Raw genomic sequence first — 21,484 nt, forward strand, 5'->3', positions numbered from 1 at the left:
TGGAAAACAAATGTCAGCGAATAAGAACAAAACGAACAACGAAAATTGAATCAATGTAGCTTGTTCAGAATTTTTTTCTAATATTTTGGGAAATGTTCAGTGAAAATAGCAAAGAAACAACACATTTTCTTCTAAGGTAGTTCAAGATGGCGGATTAGAGCGAGAAGTTGCCAACGTATAACACCTTTCATTATTGCATCATGCAATATACAAGTAATCTAAAAACCATTTATTCCACAATTGTAAATTTTATTACGGATTCCGGCAGTGATGGAAAAGGAGGCACAATAGTGCCGTTTTTGGCACATTCATGCACAGGAGCACTTTCACAATTCATTCAGTTTCAGCACAATCATAATTTATAGAAATTTTAGTATGCCAATATGTAGCGATCGTATATTACATTATAGATTCAAAAATCGAAAACTAAAATCACTTGAAAATAAAATGAGGGCCATTGTATAAAATCAATAAAAATTAATCCATGTGAAGAAGAATAGTCAAAACTGATAAAAATGTCACACTGCTATTACTTTGCATATAGGTATGTATATTTGTAAAAGTGTCCGAATATCTATATTTCAGTGTTTTCCCCCTTCGTAATTAGAATATTGTGTTATTATACCATGAATTTATGTATGCTGTTGGAACCCTTGATAAAAATTTTCTGTAATAGTTCAATAATTGAATAATTACACGATGCTATAAAAAAAAGCAATCAAATACACCCGAAACAAAACCTAGTGTAAGTTGCAAATATGGTCGAGTAAAACATGAAAATGGGTCCCGTATAGTTCCTGAACCCTCAATTTTTTTGTATTCCAAAAAACCGTTATTTTCGTACTTGATGCACTTATCTATTAATTAATTTTTTGAACTTTGATCATCGCAAAAATGTTTATGAAAGCTGCCAAATATGTGTTAGTTATCTAAAAGAGCATTTATCTTCGAATAAATTAATACCTCATCCAATGCAACTGCATAAAAATTGTCGAAGTTACGCAATTTAAGCAAAAATACGGCCTTGAATTTATATGTGTATGTACCGGGCGTGCCGATCTTTTGAGCAGGGTGCCTAAGGGGCTCATCAATATTTACTCAAAATTGATATATACAATGGCTCTTAAGCAAAAAATTGTTTTCCCGCCCACATATATCATATATGCGTATCTCAAAAACTACCTGACCGATCTCGACCAAATTACATTGAGCTTGGCCTCCTTAAGAACCGTGTTGAAATCGGACAAACATTACTCCCCCTAAAATATAGCTAGCCTTGAGCTTTTTGAAATTACTGTTATGTGGGTGAAGCACGTGGTTTTTATCCGATTTTAACTAATTGAAAGACTACTTTAAAACAAATGCAAGAAGTTAATGTTTCGAATTTTGACACTCTTTTTACTCAAAAAAACAATTTGTGTCTTGGAAGTATGAAAAAGCATATGTGAAGTGCAGAACGTAAGCGTGCTCAAAAGAAACACACTGACTTTGAAGTTGTTTAAACCAAATTCATTTTAAAGTAGGTAAAAATAAATGCAGAATAAGACAGTCGACTTGCTGCTTGCACACAATTCAAACTGGACATTTGAAAGCACATTTATATGTCTGGCTGTAGCTGAGCGTGCAGAGATACTTGCTGTTACTTGTTAGCTTCCAGAAGGTCCGGGTTCGCGTCCCAACAGAGGCAACATGTGAAAATAATAATATTTTTTTTTTGTCTTTTAAATATGTAAAAGCATCTGTGAAGTTCAGAACGAAAGCGTATTCAAACGTAACATACTGACTTTGAAGTTGTTTAAGCCAAATGCATTTTAAAGTAGTTGAAAATACATGCAGGAAAATGCAATTGATTGATGTCAAATCGCAAGTTTACTGAATTCATGCTACTTATTGCATAAAAGAGATTTCGTCTTCTTCTTTTTTGGCGCTGTAACCGCCTAAGCGATTTTGGCCGAGTTCAGCAAGTCGTTTTTTTCTGAGACAACTGACGCCAAGTCCTTCTCCACCTGATCTTTACATCGCAGTGGGAGCCTCCCTCTTCCGCTGCTACGACCAGCGGGTTCCGAGTTGAATACTTTCAGAGCTGGAGCCTCGGTGTCCATTCGAACGACATGGCAAAGCCAGCGGAGCCGCTGTATTTTAATTCGCTGCATTATGTCCATGTCGTTGTAAAGCTCATACAGCTTATCGTTCGATCGTCTGCGGTACTCGCCGTAGCCAACGCATAACGGCCCGTAAATCTTCCGCGAAATCTTTCTCTCGAATACTCCAAGAGCCGCCTCATCGGATGTTGTTATTGTCCATGCTTCTGCGCCATATACCAGCACGGGCATGATGAGTGACTTATAGAGCGTGATTTTCGTACGTCGAGAGAGGACTTTACTCCTGAATTGCCTACTCAGTCCAAAGTAGCACTTGTTGGCAAGAGTGATTCTACGTTGGATTTCAATGCTGACATTATTATCGGTGTTAATGCTGGTTCCCAAGTNTGCAGCTCTTATTATCTTCTCTAACATTAGATTAAAGAAGTCACATGAAAGATAGTCTCCCTGTCTGAAATCCCGTTTGGGGGCGAGCGAATCGGAGAGGTGTTTCCCAATTCTGACGGAGCTGGTGGTATTGCTCAATGTCATTTTACACAGCCGTATGAGTTTTGAGGGGATGCTAAATTCAGACATAGCGCCGTATATGCAACTCCTTTCAGTGCTGCCGAAAACGGCTTTAAAGTCGATAAATAGGTGGTGAGTGTCGATCCTTCTCTCGCGGGTCTTTTCCAAGATATGGCGCATTGTGAATATCTGGTCTATGGTGCATTTCCCAGGCCTAAAGCCACACTGATAAGGCCAAATCAGTTCATTGACGGTGGGCTTCGGTCTTTCACACAATACGCTCGATAAGTCCTTGTAACCTATGCTTAGAAGGCTGATCCCGAGGTAGTTGGCGCGAACGGCGGGGTCGCCTTTCTTGTGAATTGGGCAGAGCACCCGTAAGTTCAAGTCGTCGGGCATGCGTTCATCTGACCATATTCTGCATAAGAGTTGATGCATGCACCTTATCAACTCCTCGCCGCCGTACTTGAATAGCTCANCTTTATTGCTATTCGTACCTCGTCATGGGCAGGCGGAGGAACATCGACTCTGTCATCATCGACTGGGGTCTCGGGTTCTTCTTCTCCACAACTTTCCATGCTGCTACCATTCAGTAGCGTAATTTAAGTACGTTCTGAACATCGGTAACTATTTCGCCATTGTTGTGCTTACACGAGTACGGCCTGCAACAAGAAAGTGGTCCGAGTCGATTTTTGGGCCTCGGAGTGTACGTACGTCCAAAACACTGGAAGCATGCCTCCCGTCTATCACAATATGGTCGATTTGGTTTCTCGTTTTTCGATCCGGTGACAGTCACATAGCTTGATGGATCTTTTTATGTTTCGGGCCCCGGCGAAGTCGATCAGCCTAAATTCGTTGTCGGGCGTTTCGTAGTGGAGGCTGAATTTTCCGACAGTGGTTCTAAAGATCTCTTCTTTGCCCACCCTGGAATTGAAGTCGCCAAGCACGATTTGATATCATGACGGGGGCAGCGCTCGTACGTGCCCTCCAAGCGCTCATAGAAGATATCCTTGGATGCCTCATCTTTCTCATCCGTCGGGGCATGGCCGCAGATGAGCGAGATGTTGAAGAATCTCACTTTAATGATGCATTTTCACTCCTTTACATGGCAGCTGTAGTAGATGTCGCAAGGCCCCAGACATTGCTTGCCTTGCCCCGTCCAACGCATTTCTTGGATGGCGGTGCTGTCAGCTTTTGTCCTTACGAGGACATCAACCAGCCGGCCAGAGGCACCTTCCCCATTAAGGGTCCGGACATTCCAGGTGCATGCCNCTTTACCTTGCTTCTTCACTGGAAGTGGTTTTTACGTGGCGGGCACAACCCATTGCTGGGACGGGGGTGGTTTCGCAACACGTTTATAAAGCGAGCCGCTTGCACCAAGCAGACACCCGCTTGCAGCCGCACCTATTCGTGAACAGACAACGCAGACTTCAGTGGGCCCCCTCTCTTTCTGCCGTGAACCAAGGCTCCACTCGGATTGGTTACCACATCTCGCACATGGGTTGCTCAGGTTGCCCAGAGAGCGTGAACGAGGACGCAAGAGTCGGGATTGAGTATAGCCATGCAACTGTAACTGCATACCCAGCTCAACGACTATACACCATTGCACTCCTTTAAACAGACCATAAACTAAAAAGACAAGATCACGCTGGCAGGAGAGTAGCCCGTTAGAATCGCATTTAGGAGAAAAGTTTAACGATTTTGACATTAGCCGTTTGGCTACATTTCTTCGTTGTTTACAATTTGGTGGTGGCTTTTTACTGAATTTTTCATCATTTTCGTCTGTGACAACGTGTGTACACGTAAGATAAAGAATAATTTAACACAACCAAGGTGTATTAAACAAGGTGTGATTGACAACTCAGTGCGGCTCTCTTTTAAGGTACTATAATGTCAAAAAGTATAAACAAACGAATTAACCCTTAGTGATGCATGTATCGTGTCAGCACTGACGCCCTAGGCTTTTATTTTGATTATAGTTTTGTTTTACTTACATTACCTATATATTTTGTCAATAAAATAAAACAGATTGTTTATAAAATCGTTTTAGAAATTTTCTTGTTTTTAACTGCCCAAGTTTTATGCTTTTGTGCGTTTATTTGTCTATTTAAATTTTTTATCCTAAACATTATTCGACACTTATAAAAGTATGATTTTACATTTGTTTCTAATTTTATATGTGGGCTTAACTCTAACAATTTTGAGATTAAATTTTTTTTTCATGCGAAATGGTTTGGCCATTAACTTTTATGAAAACATGTTGAGGTTTTTTTTATAATGTTAAAAACTTCAGAATTTGGTTTAATAAGACTGCCCTTTGAAATTTGGTCTATCCATGTATACGTATCTGCTGTGGTTTGTTCATATTGGGTAAGACCCATTTTTCGTATGACAAACCCTGCTATGTACTGAAGAGCATCTTCGTGCCACTCGTCGAATACATCAATCTCATCTGCGAACACAAAATTTTCTTCCTCATCATCCGCAAATATTTCATCCATAGCTTCGTCATAGTACTTATTATCGGAGTCGTCGCTACCTTCTACGTCGTTATGAACACATGTACTTGGTACATGTAGCCATTCGGTGACATCTTCTTCAACATTTCCCATGCTATTTAGCCGTTCCGTGTTTCTGGCTAATATTGTATTAAAAGTTATTGTTTATTAAAATCCAGTGAAATATATTGGGCACTTAAATAATGGTTTTGTCGTGTAGTGCAATGTAGTGGAGCTCTTGATAAAGTCTGAAAAAATCCAATATGGTAAATTAAAAGTGGACATTTTTGAATTATGTACATCAAAGTCGAACGTATTTACTTATTACCAAACTTTAAATGTACTTACTTGCTCTCCTCGGCGGTTTATCTCTTAACAATTTCACGTTTATTAAGAAAATGTATTGCTTGAAAAATTTGTGTGTAATTTTTTTTTAACAAATTCAAATTTGACTCATTTAACTCAACATAGATATGTGTTTGGCGGCTTTTTCGTTCAAATACGCTTCATTCCACATTTCCCAGATGCTTTTTCATAGCCTTGTAATACAAAACAAATATTTGTGTTAACATCTTAACATCTTGGGACCTTCTGGAATCTAAACAACACAGCAAGCACCTCTTCAAAACTCAGCTACAGCCAACGTAAACGTACATTTCTTAATCATTCAAACAAATTTAATTTCAAATTGAAAACACATTTCTTTGAAAATAATTAAAAATTGCACACACGGTATAACCAAAAAGATTGAAAAATCTTTCGTCTGTCGATTTTACTGGTTCGGAACTTTAGAATTTAGCACTGGTTCGGAACTATAAAAAAATGGGTGAAGCGGGGGATAATTGACACTTCCTAGAACATCGCCATGTTAAATTCGCCAGCTGTTTGCATGCAAAAGAGATTTATCGCGAACCAGTACTGGGTTTAAATTTACTAGAAGCGCACCAGTTCCGAACTAGAGATTTTCCCCACAAGGATAACCCTGCAGTGAAACAACAAACCAGTTAGAAAAAATACTAGTTCATTAACTAGTATGTGCCTGCCAGTTCGACAATTTCGAAGAACTTAAGCGTTCAGCGACATCTACCTTTGAATTGCCAAAGCCAAAAATAAAACGCAATTAATTGCTTTTCTTACAAATGTCTGCTGTGGCGTGACGTGAAGTCTACTGATTCTAGTTCTGAGAACGCAGGTCCGCTTTGAGGTGGTTAAGATTTTTAAAGTTAAATCAATGTAAGTAAAAATAATTATTTCAATTTAAATGTATATAAAATAATTGCATTGCAGAAAAAACATATCTACATATGGGAAAAAATGCTTGTGCCATAAAAAAAGAGATTACAAAAATATATTTTTTTAAATTAAATTTAAAAATTACAATAAAAACCCTAAAAAAAACAACCAAAAATAATAACCTGGGACCTCAGGCATACCACGCGAGTGGCCATTGCGACTGTTGGAGCGCCGCGAGCAAAAAGGCATACTAATGATTTTCATAGGGGATGAATTGGCAGACTATCTCATCAACTGGTATGCTGCTATTAGTGTTTCTACTAGTAGATGCTGATGCATAGCCTGATAATTGACATTTCGTAGGACATCGCAATGTTAAAAATACCAGTCTCTAACATTGAAAAAGAATAGAACGTGAACCAGTTGGGTTGAAACGTAAACTGGTAGAATTCTAGTTCACAACTAGGGGCTTTCCCTGCGGAGAAGTTCCGACGACATATGTACGTAGTTATAAGCCACATAAAATGTCCCACAAGTCACAATGGAATGGCCCTTAAAATAAAGCAATTTTAGTTTTGTGGCACTTTCATCTCCTTTTCGGCACTTTGCAGTCCCTTAGCATGATCCAACTACACAAGATCTGACAAAATGAAGCAAAAGAAAAATGTAATTTACTGGCTGACATTTGCAATTTCGGAGGCATGTTTGTGCTAACCAAATTATTATTTTGTACATGTTTTTGCCACCAATCACCGCGCACTTCATTTTAATTACATTTGAACGAAAAATTTATTGAAAATCGCTTAAAAATTACTGAAATAAACCACCGACCAAATACACATAAAGAAAGAAGCAAACCAGTAATAGCAAGCTTCAAAATTACGAAAGTCACACACTTTTTTCTCAATTGCTATTACAAATGCCTGCTTCTCAACCGGTCAGATCTGTTCTAATTAGTTCATGGTCCCTTAGGCACATTTTGAAATTCCATCCCTGGATTCTGGTAGAATACTCATTTAATACAAGAATATTTGTTCGAAGACTTTTTGCGTGGGCGTGGCAGTTTTGCGGTAAGTGTTTGTATGTAGTTATTAGGCCTAATTTTTTTACATGTTTGTATAATTTTTCATACAATGGAGCATACTAGGAGTGCCAGTTATTGTCGAAATTCGACCGTTTTTCTAGTTTTTAAGACCGTTGGAGAGGTTTTCCAACTTGGTACCGTAAAATCTTCTGATTTTTAACTAAAACGCGACTACAATTTTTTTTTATATATTTGAAGGTCTTTAGAGGACTTTGGCAGGACTTGGAATATACCCAGTAGATTCCCGTTTGTCGATAAACTTCGATAAAATGATACATATTGATGATGACTAATTTCGACAAATTTCGATAACTGTGAGCTTCGAGGGATTGAAAAATTTCGATAAGTCGAAAACGTATATATCTCGATATAAATCGTAAACTCCATAAAATTTGGATACATCTATAAATTTCGATAACTCGGTTAATTTTAATAGCTCTATATTTTTCGAAAGCTATCGACAAACTCGCTACACTCTGGTGGCACGATAAAATTAGATAACCCGATAAACTGAAAATTCCAAAAAACTTCGATTCGATAAATAGACAAGTTTATGTCAACCGGAAAATTTCGTTAACTCTCTAAATTGGTAATGATAATTCAATAAATATCGATAATTTGATAAATTTCATTAACTTGACAAATTTCGATAATCCAATAAATTTACTATCCGTAAATTTCGACAACAAATTTTCTGTGTCTATAAATTTAATTACTCAATAAAGATTGATCAATTTGAATAATTCGATACGTTACGATGACTCAAAAAGAATGGGTAACTAGATAACTATAATCTTCGATGATTCGATAAATTTTGGTAACTTGATAACTTTCGATAAACATTTTTTTATGACTGAATTTAAACTTCACTGAAAGAAACTCAACTGAAAAACTTCAATAAACTTTCTTACCCTTTCTGTTTTCATTTCCGTCTTGATCTTCAAATTGGCCTTCACCTTTTTGTCTTAATCGTTATCATTTATTTCTTCATCACCACACATGGGCGTCGCCAGGAGGGCGGGCGGTGGAAGTTGCGGCCCGACATATAAAAAATCCCAAATGTTTCATCTTTATACACTCATGTTTCTGGCATGCGGGGGCCGATATGTACTTGCCGATTTGTTTTACAAAAATTATTTAAAAAGCAGACGTCTCGGTTGCTCAGCAAACCGGTTAATCGTTTCTGCAATTATTTCACATTGATTCTCTAAACAAATTTTCCATGCATTCTTAAAATGCATAAACCTAAAGGTAAATTTTATAGGAAATTAAACTAACAATTTATTAATACTATAGTAACCCCCGAAATACGGGTGAGTACTTAGCTCAAAATTTATTTAAAGAACTTCGTGAAAGACAACAATTAATCTTGTATTGCTAGACACCTAATAACCCAGGATAATTTTTAAGTTCTTAAAAGACATTACTCTACTCTAAGCTTCGTGCAGTGTGCCATGAGAAAACCGTCATCTTTAAGGTATAATCCAAACTTTCACAATATCTGGTATTAGTCTAAATCTGAAACGCAAAATGTAATCATTGAAAATTGGCGCCGTTTATGGTGAAAAGCATTTAATATCACACTTTCAAACTAAAGCTTTCGTAATCCTAGAAGCCTAATCTGTTTGAGAGTAACGTAAAGCCTGAACATACGCCGTTGAGGCTGATGTACTTAAAAGATAACCTGTGAGCTAAAATATACTTAGTCCTGTCTTATTTTTTTTTTTAAATATTGAAGTTGTGAGTTTGACTAATAATAAAACATAGTTTTATTAATAAAAACTATAGCCACATTTATTTAAAACGACAAAATAAAAAGTAAATTTGTGTTAAAATTAAAAAAATACCCATTCCGTATACTCCTAGCATACGTAGATTATAATTTTAGGGTTAACCCCTTCAGTACAAAAATTCAACCACTGGTTCTCAAAAATTTTAAAAATGTATACCGGCTAATTTTGGATCGTTCATTTAAAAATCACATACAAAAATGAGTAATGCTTTGAGGTTTGCGGTCATTCAGGGTCCTCTTTAATGGTCAGTGATATCCTAGGTGTTTAAAAAAGAAAGGGATCTCAGCTATTTTTATTTTTTGCTTTCGTGAAATATATTTCAAAACTATGAATAATACCTAATAACTTTTCCGAATCTCAATTCCACGGAAATATGGTTAATATTTTTTAATAGATTATATTATTCACTATCGCCTTTTCTGCCGCTTTTTACTTTTTTTGACAAACGCGGTCAATTGCAACTGCAGCTTGCACTTTAGTTTGATATATAGCTCAATTCTGTGGCTGCGACAGATCGGCCTAACTAAGTCGTATGACTGAGCAATTATATATAGATACTAAAGGCCTGAACTACAAAACATAGCGACATGTAACACATCATGCAAGTGACAGTTTATATCATGTCGCTTATACATGTATGAAAGTGATTATGAAGACATTGCCGAATAAATTCAAATCAAATCATGCATAAAATTTATGCATGTCAACAAAAGGAACACATGCAACATATTCAGCATTATTATTTACATTGTATATACGGGAAGAGATTTTCCGAATTTTGCAAGCTATACTACTATAGTAAAATTTATTAAACAATTATCGAATTAAAAATCTATATACCAACGGTGGGCAAACGTGGCATTTGAGCCAAATGCGGCTCTTTTTACTTTCTCCTTGCTTAGAACATTCTTGCTCTTAAAACAAGCAAACAGCTGATCAAGAAGAGCTGGTTGGAACTTACGCAAATCCCTAAATTGAATTTGATGGTTTGAAAGTTGAAATAGTAAAATGCGACTAATTAAACTTGTAAGAAATAAATAATTATTCGTTTAGTTAGTGAACTGTGTCAGGATAAGAATTCGGGATTTGTTTTCTTACGTTTTAAATTTTTTACTTTTTGCAGGTCTTTTCTGCGCTGGTAACATAAATTTTATAACCGGTAATTAAAGTGTCTGTCAATTTTTAAACCTTTTTCGCATTCTGAGCTCTCTTGTAACCGGTAAATTTGGTTACCATCTCATAAGCTGGTAACAAAATATTGCCCCGTGAAATATGCAATACAGGAATTTCCACAAATCTTCATAGCTGAGTTGCTGAATATTTTCACTGCATTACCAACGTACCTAGAATCGCGGTGACAAGAAGTGGTAACATATTTTGGTAATAAAATTTTCCGGTCACAAAATCTTCGGTAACGTGCTGAATAGACCTGTTAATGTCGTCTAACTTGAAAGTTTCTGCAAATTTTCTGTTCGTGTACTATTTTGGATATTTCTCTTTTATGAGAGAACAGATGATATTTCACCGGAATTTCGCTGCTGGACATTTTTTACTGGAGGTTTTAAACGAACGTACCTATTGACTATCCAACATTTAACAGAATTGTTACGAACGGCTTTAACTGAACTAAAACCAAATTTTGAAAATCTCGCCAAAGGGATCTTTTGAATATTCTTTTATATCTATCTTACGTACAATAGAATAATAATAAAATTAATGTTTTTCATTTCTAATAATAATTTTATTTAAAAATAAAATTTTTGTTTCCTTGTTCTTTTTTTTGCGGCTCTTTGTAGCATTTAGAACTTAAATGTGGCTCTTTTCGGCCTCGGCCTTCCACACCCTGCTATATACATTTTCATACAAGGCAGGATTAAACAGTATTAAAAATATGCTGCAGAAACACAACAGCAAACAACAGCTGAGCTAAGAAGCAATGACATGCTATAACAGTATGTTTGAGATGGAATGACATGGCATTGCAATGCATGAAATTTTTGAAAATGACATTTTAATAGATACGCTGGGAAGAAGTTAAGAAAATGTTCAAATTTATATTTTGTTACCTACTTCACCGATTTGAAATCTGAAAACTATACCTTTCATGAGCATGAAATGGTATTATAACTTTGGCCCGATGTTACTAAATAACCAGCATAAGAAGAGATAGACTCATGAAAATGTGTACTTATGTATGCGACCAGAACATCGAGCTGAGCCGACTAAAAGCCTGTCTATGGCAACTTAACTTAACTTAACGGAACGTAGAACTTAGAGAATCAAAATGAAACAGATTTCGACGTGGCCTTAAGTTACGTTAAATTTCGGCTGTTCAATTATAAGCAACACCCATTTAACAGAATTTTTAAGAGAGAGCCGTAAGTTACGTCAAGTTGCCATAATCAGACCATTAGGCTTATGGCAACCGAACTTCAGTTGGGTGCCCACTGGCTGAAATAATTTTACAGATGGCAACTTCTAGCTGGCAGCTGAGTTGCTATATTGGCAACTGCATTTTTGTGGTCGCTGCGGTAATAATCGAAGATTGTATACCTACAAATAAGGTAAACTTCAAAGTCCGCCCCTACTTAGCGACGCCCATGTCACCACATCTATCTTTATTACAAAGTTTAATCTCAAATACGAAGTAAAACAAAATGCGGAAGCAACTAAAATTGAACAGGTTGCAAAAACAAATATACACAAATACGGAAATTTTGAAACGATTTTGGCCGTAATTTTAAACCAATTTTGAAACCATAAAAACTATCCTCATCTACAGGAAAACACCTTTCCTATGATGAGCTTGGTTTTGGTTCGGTACAGTCCCCAAACGAAGGCGGACAAAATTTATGTTAGCGTATTAATAGATATGTAAATAGATTGGCAATAATAAAATTATACCGAGAAGTGGAGATCAAGGGTGCATAATTTTAGTTGAAATCCTGTATGAGTCCGGACTAGTCAGAAATAGTTAGAATTAGTCACATTTTACTGGAAATCGATCCCGTACTCGGTTCTCTGATAATAGAGAGGAAAAAAGAGCGTACATAAGGTCCTCTCTCTGTCAGAAGATACGAGCATTAGTCCGAGGATTTTTAGCTGGTAAATTCTGGTAAATGTGTCAAACGATCAGCTATAGTGTGTTAGACAACCTAATTGCAAACAAAAGAAAAGTGCACTCTGCCAACGCATGTTGAAAATATTTAATTACGCTATTAAGTGTGTTTACATATAAAATAAGCAAAATTTTACAACCAAAATTTGGGGGTTAATTTGAAGTTGNAATAATAATTAAAATAAGCAAAATTTTACAACCAAAATTTGGGGGTTAATTTGAAGTTGTCAGAAGTGGCCATTTTTTTACTAGACAGGGATCCCGTACTTTTCAATGTTACTTTCTCGCTCTGAGCGAATTCTTATTTTTTTACCTGTTTTAGTCCGAGGAATACGGGTTTTGACCTTTTATCAACTTCGACCCGATCTAAAAGTTTCCTACAAAGAAAAAAATAAGAGAAAATTTAGCGATTTAGAAAATTTATAAAAAATCTTGTAACAAAAATTAAACTAGAAAGAGTTAAAAAACACAACTTTTAATTTGCTCTAGGTTTTGAATTCTATTTGACTATTCCAATTACATACGTATGTACATTTGAGTTGTATGCGAATGCTCTAAATTGTGTCCACTTACAGTTAATACTAATTAATACGTCATACTGCAATTAGTAGGTACTAAATGATGCGGAACTATAAGGAAATAGTTACACATTCACAAAAATAAAAGTTAATTTGGCACTCAGCTACGTAAATTTTCCGAGGTATAAGTATCTTTTATTAACTCTGATGCTGCATTTAGACAAAGATAATAAACATTTAACTAGATAATATAAAAACATACATACATACACATGTAGGTACCTATGTAAAGAGAAAACCTCAGTCATTTTGGACTTATTCTATTCACAAGCTTGCACATTATTTTGGTTTCTTTTTTTTTTTGCTTCGTTTGCGCTCATGCTACAACCTCTCTACGGTTCGCTTTTGCTGGTTTGCTGGTTCGCTTTTGCTGGTTTGCTGGTTCGTGTTTGCTGATCTTAAAACCTTTTCCTAAGTTCTACAGTTAATTTAGACAAGCCGGCTTATCCACACGTTTGTTTTAAAACATTCGAATGACTTTAATAGATTTGTTGGCTTTTACAAAGCACTAATAGTTGTTATTGTACAAGTTTGTTTTGTGTGATATATTTCTTCACCAAAAGTGCCGTTTTGAAACAAAAACATCAAAAAATTTATGTGCTTACTCTATATAAATATTTTAAAAGTTTAATAAGTTGTACTTTTACTGAAATCCATTTTAAACAACGAAAAGGTGTAAACAAAAAAGCATTCGCGAAGGTATGTTAATAAAATTATGTACAAAAATAAAGCAAATTTAATTAGAAGTAAAACTTCGTACTGAAGGCATATGTACGTATGGTACCAAAAAGTCTAGCAGTGTTTTCAATGTCTCCTTTGAGGTGTTTTTTTCCTATTTATTGGATTAATAACATTTTCTTCTCCTTCGTGCTAGTAAGACTGGTGTTTAAAACTAGTGCTGCCAACTCCTATAAAAATCATTCAGATCGTTCTCATGGGATTTGATCGTGATAAAAAGCAGGATAAACGCTCGGAACGCAAATCACTAACAAAAACTCAAATAACAAAACAGTCCTAATCGATGTACTAGGAAAAAAGTAACATCATAATTTTTAAAGTCTTTTGGGGTTTGCTAATGTTTATTTCAGGCAAAGAACGTAGCTGCTTTGCTGATTTCGGGAATGCTTCAAATTGAATTTGTGCAAAGTAAGGTACACTAGGTACATTAGGGTGGTACACAAATACATGCAGGGAAAAAAGTTGAAAATGTTAAGCACTCACCCTCTAGGATTTTTTTTATATAGAACATAGAATACTCGTATTTTTTTGTTAAAAACAGAAGATATTTAGAACTGCCTCAGAGTCCATGAAGTTTTCCTTGTATTTTGTATGGGGAAAAACACGTTTTCCTAGAAAAGAAATTTCTTGAGATCAATATTTGTCGATTGGAAAACTCGGATTCTCTTTAGGAGACTTCCACCCACAATACCCAATTGTTTATTTAACCATTTCGTAATATTAACTATTTTTTATAGGTCCCCGAAAACCCCAAAAAATGCAATGGGGACCCATAAAAAATCGATAGTATTAAAAAATGGTAAAACAAACTGTTGGATATTATTTTTGGAAGTCTTCAGAAGAGAAACAGAGCTTTCCGAGTTTTTTCTCATTTTTTTATTCCATTTAGAAAAGTCCTAGAGGATGAGCTTAATATTTTAAACTTTTTTGGACCACCCTAATCTACATATATAAATACTTATGTACGTATATACAATATGTATGTATGTATGTTTATTTAAATGCCCGAACCGAAACCCCGGTTCAAAGATAAAACGGAAGGCCGCATAATGAAAACAGGAGATATAAAATTCATTTAAATAAAAAGAACTAAAAATATTTGACGTCAAAAATCGGGTAGCGGTGGGGATTTTTATGACTGCCAACTGACTTTTATTTGTAAACTAGCTTTTACCCGCGGGTTTCACCCCGCGCTTTTATACAAATATGAAAAATAATTTAATGATGTTAGATTTTATTTCTGTGCCCATTTTGTTATAGCTCGTTATTTTTTAAGCGAGTTAAGGTATTTAGGCCGTTTAAAACTATGAAATTATAAAATCTCGTCTGCGCGCTAGGCATACGAAAGATATCAATCTCTCTAAGTTTACCTTAAAATGGTTCCAGGTATACGACGCGTGGAGGTGCCACGGCGGGTTCTTAACTATTTCCAACTCAAATTTAGTAACCTGGCCTTGATAAAATACCACTTCTCATTACTGTAGCAAATTTATTGTCAGTACGGCACTTATAAAATAAATCTCCATAACAAATTTAAAATACTTCGAGAGATTTTCTATCCTTCCAGAGATATGTATTAAGAAGTTTTTAGTATGTATGGGAGGCGACATGTCTTCTTTTTTAATAACTCACATTTTTTCCATGAGCAATTGATACATTTTGTATACACAACTCCATACCAAGTTCCAGTATTCTTCCACAAACACTTCCAGGGATATGTGGCAAGAAAAAGCAAATGTGTACTGGAAGTGCCACACCCCTTTTTCTAACCCTAATCTTCTTCCATGAATTTAGAATTGATTTTACGTACCCCAGTACCAAGTCCCAGTACTCTACCATGAACACCTCTAGAGATAAGCAGTATAAAACAGTAAATTTGTACGGGAGGAACCATGTCCCCTTTTCAATAACGCAAACTTGTCTCCATGAGTATGGAATTAATTTTGTATACACATCTCGTTGCCAAGTTCCAGTCCTCTGCAATAAACACTTCCAGAGATATGCAGCATAGAAAAATGAATTTGCATGGGCAGTTGCCACACCACCTTTTCCAATAACTCTAATTTTTCTCCATGAGTATGGTATTAGTTTCACATACATACATGCATACATATGTATTTCCATACCAAGCTTTACCCCAAACATTTGAAGAGATATGCAATATGAAACTTTCAGTCTTCTCCGTGAATATGAACATGATTTCACACAGTGTTGGCAAACTGTTAATCTGATTAACGATAAAAATACGAAAAATGTTAATCGCGTTCGACGATTAAAATTAATTAGTCGTAATGAACTGTACGATTAATGATAACATTTTTTTAATCGTTAATCGCTGGCTGCGATTACGTTTAATTAATTTAAAGCATTAATCGTTAATCCAATTAAAAATGAAATCTGATTAATTTGTCTAGTTTGCCCGAGTTTGAAACCAAACACCAGTTATAGTAAACATTTTGTGTTTTACGCTTATAAAAAGCACATAATATAAAAAAATTATAATTATTGTTATTAGTAATACATAAACTGGGAACTTTTACAAACCTAGTTTGTAAAACGTTTGTTGGTATATATCTTAATGAAAATGCACACCAAATTTCTTAGATTGATGAGAAAACCCGACTTAGCCATACCGGATTAACTTGGTTTGTGTGCACAGGGAAATTCCTGCATAACTTAATTAATCACCAAACCTATTTGATCAAATTAAGAGTAAATGATTAAAAATTAATTTTTTAACCGCGGTTACGATTAACTGTTTAGTCAGATTAAAATTAATCATGATTAACTGTGATCAGATTGAATTTAATCGAATTAACTAACTGATTAAAACATCAATCGATTAATTCCAACATGGATTTCGCATACATATCACTATACCAAGTTTCAGTTCTCCCCCACAAATACTTCCAGATATATGTATGTAATATGAAAATTCCAATTTGTATGGAAGGGGCCTTGAATTACCGGACTTACTTTCAGTTTAAGACCATCCTTCCGAAATCCGTAGTAAGCGTACTTAACGTTCTGATCGGAAAGCCGGTTAAGGAAGTAGCCTATTTTTCAATCCAGGTCATAAACCATCTTTGAGCAAAATTTCATTATCAAACAGCTGGCAATTCTTAAAAAAGTAGCCTATTTTCCAGTCTAGGTCATAAGCTCCGTCATTTACGCGTATTAATTTAATTAACCTTTCTAATACGTGATAACTCTTAAAATAGTAGCCTATTTTCCAGTCTAGGTCATAAGCTCCGTCATTTACGCGTATTAATTTAATTAACCTTTCTAATACGTGATAACTCTTAAAATAGTAGCCTATTTTCCAACGTAGGTCATAAGCTATCTCTGTGCGAAATGGCATGCAAATCTGTTCAGTTGTTTCCGCGTATTAGTTTAATAAAAACTTTTTTAACAGGAGGCAAGTCTTCCAAAAAATTAGCCTATTTTCCACTGTAGGTCATAAGCTATCTGCTTGCAAAATTTCATGCAAATCCGTTCAGACTTTTTCGCGTATTAATTAAATTAAACATTTCTAACAGGTGGCAACTCTTAAAAACAGTAGCCTACTTTCTAACGTAGGTCATAAGCTATCTGTGTGCAAAATTTCATGCAAATCCGTTTAGTCGTTTCCGCGTATTAATTTAATTAAACTTTTTTAACAGGTGGCAACTCTTCCAAAAAATTTCTCACTGTAGGTCATAAGCTATATGCTTGCAAAATTTCATGCAAATCCATTCAGTCGTTTCCGCGTATTAATTTAATGAAACTTTTTTAACAGGTGGCAACTCTTAAGAAAAGTAGCCTATTTTCCAACCTAGGTCATATCCTATCTGTGTGCAAATTTTCATGCAAATCCATTCAGTCGTTCTCGCATATTAAATAAATTAAACTTTTAACCAGGTGGCAACTCTTAAAAAAATAGCCTATTAACCAATCTGGCCCATAAGCTATCTGCCTACAAAACTTTATGCAAATCCTTTCAGTCGTTTCCGCGTGATGATTTCCCAAACATCCAAACATACAAACTTTCACATTTATAATATTAGTAAGATTTATCTTCTGAAATCGCTTACTGACGTGAGAATTTGTGCACAATACGCAATTGCTTTCAGGCTCTTCGAAACTTATTATTTTTTCTCATTTATGCATTTATATAAAATATTTTCCAGAATGTCACTTTTTATAAAAGTAAGCTAAAGGATTAAATAAGTTTAGAAACTGTTAGAAAAAAATATACTAAAGGCCTGTATGCAGCTCTCAAGAAAAGCAAAAACTCCATATAAAATGACGTACAAGAAATGGCTAAGAAATTTCCTTGAGTCAAATTTCCTTAAGGCAGTACGCAGTTCTTAAGAAATTTACTACGCTTTCTACTACGGTTTTCTAAAGTTTTTTGTGAAAAAAGAGCACAAGGCAACCCAGGTTTGCAACAGAAATATATGCCCGTTCCATTATTTCTTAAGGAAAGAGTGAGGCAACAGGCTGTGAGGTATCAAAAATGTCAAAATTCCTTGGACACACACGCGAAATAATGGAAATTTTTTCTTGACCGTTTTCTTGAGAGCTGCATACAGGGCTTAACCGTTAAGCATTGTACTGATTTTTAACGTGCTTTTTTTACATTTGCATATCACTTTGAAACTCATTTAATGTTTATTTTTAGTGTTTTTGCATAAAAAAATTGATGACATTCAGGAAATATTCAGCCGTACTTACCATGGTGCAATAATAGATTCACTTAAAAACACAAAATAATTCGTCGATGTTTTTGCAAAACCGCCCATCGACCAATTGCGAAGCCGCCTATCTTACGGCACTCAAATTTTTACAGGAGAGCGAAAAAACGGTTTGTTCTGTGAAGGCATTGCCTTGATAAGCGGTATATTTTCTAGCTATTATTTTACAAATCTGTTGTTTTAATAACGATTTGACGATTTTTATGAATAAACTCAATTTATTTGTATATGGAAGAAATCCGAAAAAAATTCTAAAAAATCAACGGAAACTTTTAGCCACTTGAAACTTGCACTTTATTAGACTAAAATTGAAGAGGCTAAAAAACTGTGTACTCAAAAAAATTTAGGTGAAAATTTGTTGCACTTTTTTGTAGTTTTCTACACATTGTTAAACTTGGGTTTATATGGGGTTTGTCTGAGAATGAACTATATTTTAATTTATATAAAGATTAGTTTAAAACAAGCCGTATTAAATATAGTTTTCTTTCTTCTTCNTCTGTAAAACACCTTTGCGTGGTTAGCAGGGGCGTTTTTACCGATTTCAAATATTTTCGATAATATACTCAGTTAGACATAGGCCCGATTTCAGATGGCTTACTTAAGTAGAAGTTGATTAACTTCCACTATTAATTTTCAGATCATACATTTAATCTGCACTTAATATTGGCTATTTAAATGTGAGATATGCAATCCTGTCTTTGTACCAACAACCAAGATAGATTGGTAGGTTGTTTAATCAATCCCACCAAATCCCACCAAAAAACCATTAGCTGTTCAGCACAAAATGTAAACAAATAAGCAAACAATTTCAAGGAAAAAGCAGCAGTGCTGCCAATTGTTTNTGTCTGAGAATGAACTATATTTTAATTTATATAAAGATTAGTTTAAAACAAGCCGTATTAAATATAGTTTTCTTTCTTCTTCTTCTTCTTATTTGGCGCTGTAACCGCCTAAGCGATTTTGGCCGAGTCCAAAACAGCACGCCAGTCATTTCTCTTCTGTGCTAACTGACGCCAATTGAAAATGCCAAGTGAAGCCAAGTCCTTCTCCACCTGGTCTTTCCAACGCAGAGNTTCAAGGAAAAAGCAGCAGTGCTGCCAATTGTTTGTCATATTTGAACAAAGTTGATCTGAGAGCCAACGAAAGCTAAATGACATTTAAACAACAATCCACGTCTTTAGTTATAGTCTTTAGTTATTGAAATTTAGGAGCTTCGCATTTATGAAATTTTCCGTTATATGTAGACTGTTTAAGCAGAAAACGAAGCCTAAAAATATGTACCACCTAACTATAGGAAAAATAAATAAATTTGAATACATTTTGTTTATACATAGTTATGGGGTACATATTTTTAGGTCTCGTTTTCTGCATAAACATGCGTAGTCTAGCTATATGAAAAGTGGGTGTAATTTTAGTCTGATTTTTTTTTGTAATTTTCAACACATTGTTTTTTTCTACCAAGGGAAATTACTGTACCGAGTTTGGTAGAAATTGATAAATCGCTTACCCAGATACACATATGGCACACTTAGATCCAGAGTGGGCGACGCCACGCTTATTTACTAAAAAATTTAAATAGTCTCCACTAGTGCTACGACTGGATTACAAACATCGATTTTGAGTGAATTAGCTTCAGTACTGATTTATCGCAGTTTTCGTATTTCTGTAAATTACCGTTATATGTACATATGGCAGGTGGATTGGCTATTAGCCAATTTAAATAAACCAATTTCCAAAAATTTCGTAGGTAGTCTCTAATCCATGTTTGTACCGAGTTTGGTGGGGACTACTGAGACATATCAATTTATCATAAGTGGGCGGGGCGACACCCATTTTCCAAAAAATTAATAGGTAATTACGAATTTTATTAATTTGACGTTTCTGATTCTAAATACAGAGTGTCCATATTGGGCGATTTAGCGCCAATTTGGCGATTTTTTTTGGGCATTTACCCGTAAAAATTCAGGAAATCACCTTTAGCGATTTTTGGCGAGTTTTTCTCTTCAATTAAATTTTTTGTGCGCTATGATGTAAATGCGTCGAAACTCGCGATAATTAGGTTATGGAGTTAGAGCTTTAATTTTGATGTGGCAACACTTTTTATTGTTATAGATTTTGTAGTAGCATATCGAACATTTGTCAATATTAAACCACCATTTGTGACAACTCCCGCTGAATGTGAAATTTGCAATTTCATTTGTAGAAATAGCAGATCACGCCTTATTATAACTTTTATTTTATCTTTAGCGCCGAACGCTTAAAAGCGAATTGTGCGATTAATCAATTAATATGAGTTATAATCATATATGTAATACTTCTATATTGGCAGTAAGCTAACTTCTCAACGTGTAAGCATTCCGAAATCAAAGCGAGACAGTGTAGTACCGTTTTTGTCAATGTATTGTGTACTTGAGTGCCGTTTTTGTATATGTGTTGTGTACATGTTTATTTATAAACGTACATATGTGTTCCTTTTCTTTCGTACGTGTTTATTGATATATCTGTACTGCAGTGTTTTCGGACGGTACTAGCTCTTACTGCCAATATAGGAGTATTACATATATGGTTATAATAAATTTATTAATCGCTCAGTCCTATTGGGATATGTGTTAAGCCCTGTATGCAGCTCTCAAGAAAACGGTCAAGAAAAAATTGCTATTATTTCGCGTGCTGCCCAAGGAATTTTGACATTTTTGATACTTCACAGCCTGTTGCCTCACTCTTTCCTCAAGAAATAATGGAACGGGCATATATTTCTGTTGCAAACCCGGGTTGCCTTGTGCTCTTTTTTCACAAAAAACTTTAGAAAACCGCAGTAGAAAGCGTAGTAAATTTCTTAAGAACTGCGTACTGCCTTAAGGAAATTTGACTCAAGAAAATTTCTTAGCCATTTCTTGTACGTCATTTTATATGGAGTTTTTGCTTTTCTTGAGAGCTGCATACAGGCCTTAAATACAAACATTTGTTTAAAAGTATGAATATTTTCAAAGAAAATTGTTTGCCCATCACTATCATATAAGTGATTTCTGTTATTCATTATTAGGCATTCTACTCGTTTTTGGTTTCAAAAACTATGTTATAAAAAGATCTCATTTTT

At 35.1% G+C, this 21,484-nt stretch overlaps 1 long non-coding RNA gene across 1 annotated transcript; it reads left to right on the top strand.

The window, feature by feature from the left end:
• Positions 1 to 1,358: 1,358 nt before the first annotated feature.
• On the top strand, positions 1,359 to 19,554 carry LOC108367488 (uncharacterized). The gene is made up of 3 exons (XR_001848256.1): positions 1,359 to 1,370; positions 1,962 to 1,964; positions 19,460 to 19,554. It is a non-coding gene; the product is annotated as an uncharacterized LOC108367488 (long non-coding RNA).
• Positions 19,555 to 21,484: the final 1,930 nt, after the last annotated feature.

Source organism: Rhagoletis zephyria, unplaced genomic scaffold (genome assembly GCF_001687245.7).
Source record: "Rhagoletis zephyria isolate East Lansing unplaced genomic scaffold, Rhagoletis_zephyria_1.1 Rzeph_scaffold_02700, whole genome shotgun sequence".
Taxonomy (NCBI): Eukaryota; Metazoa; Arthropoda; class Insecta; order Diptera; family Tephritidae; genus Rhagoletis; species Rhagoletis zephyria.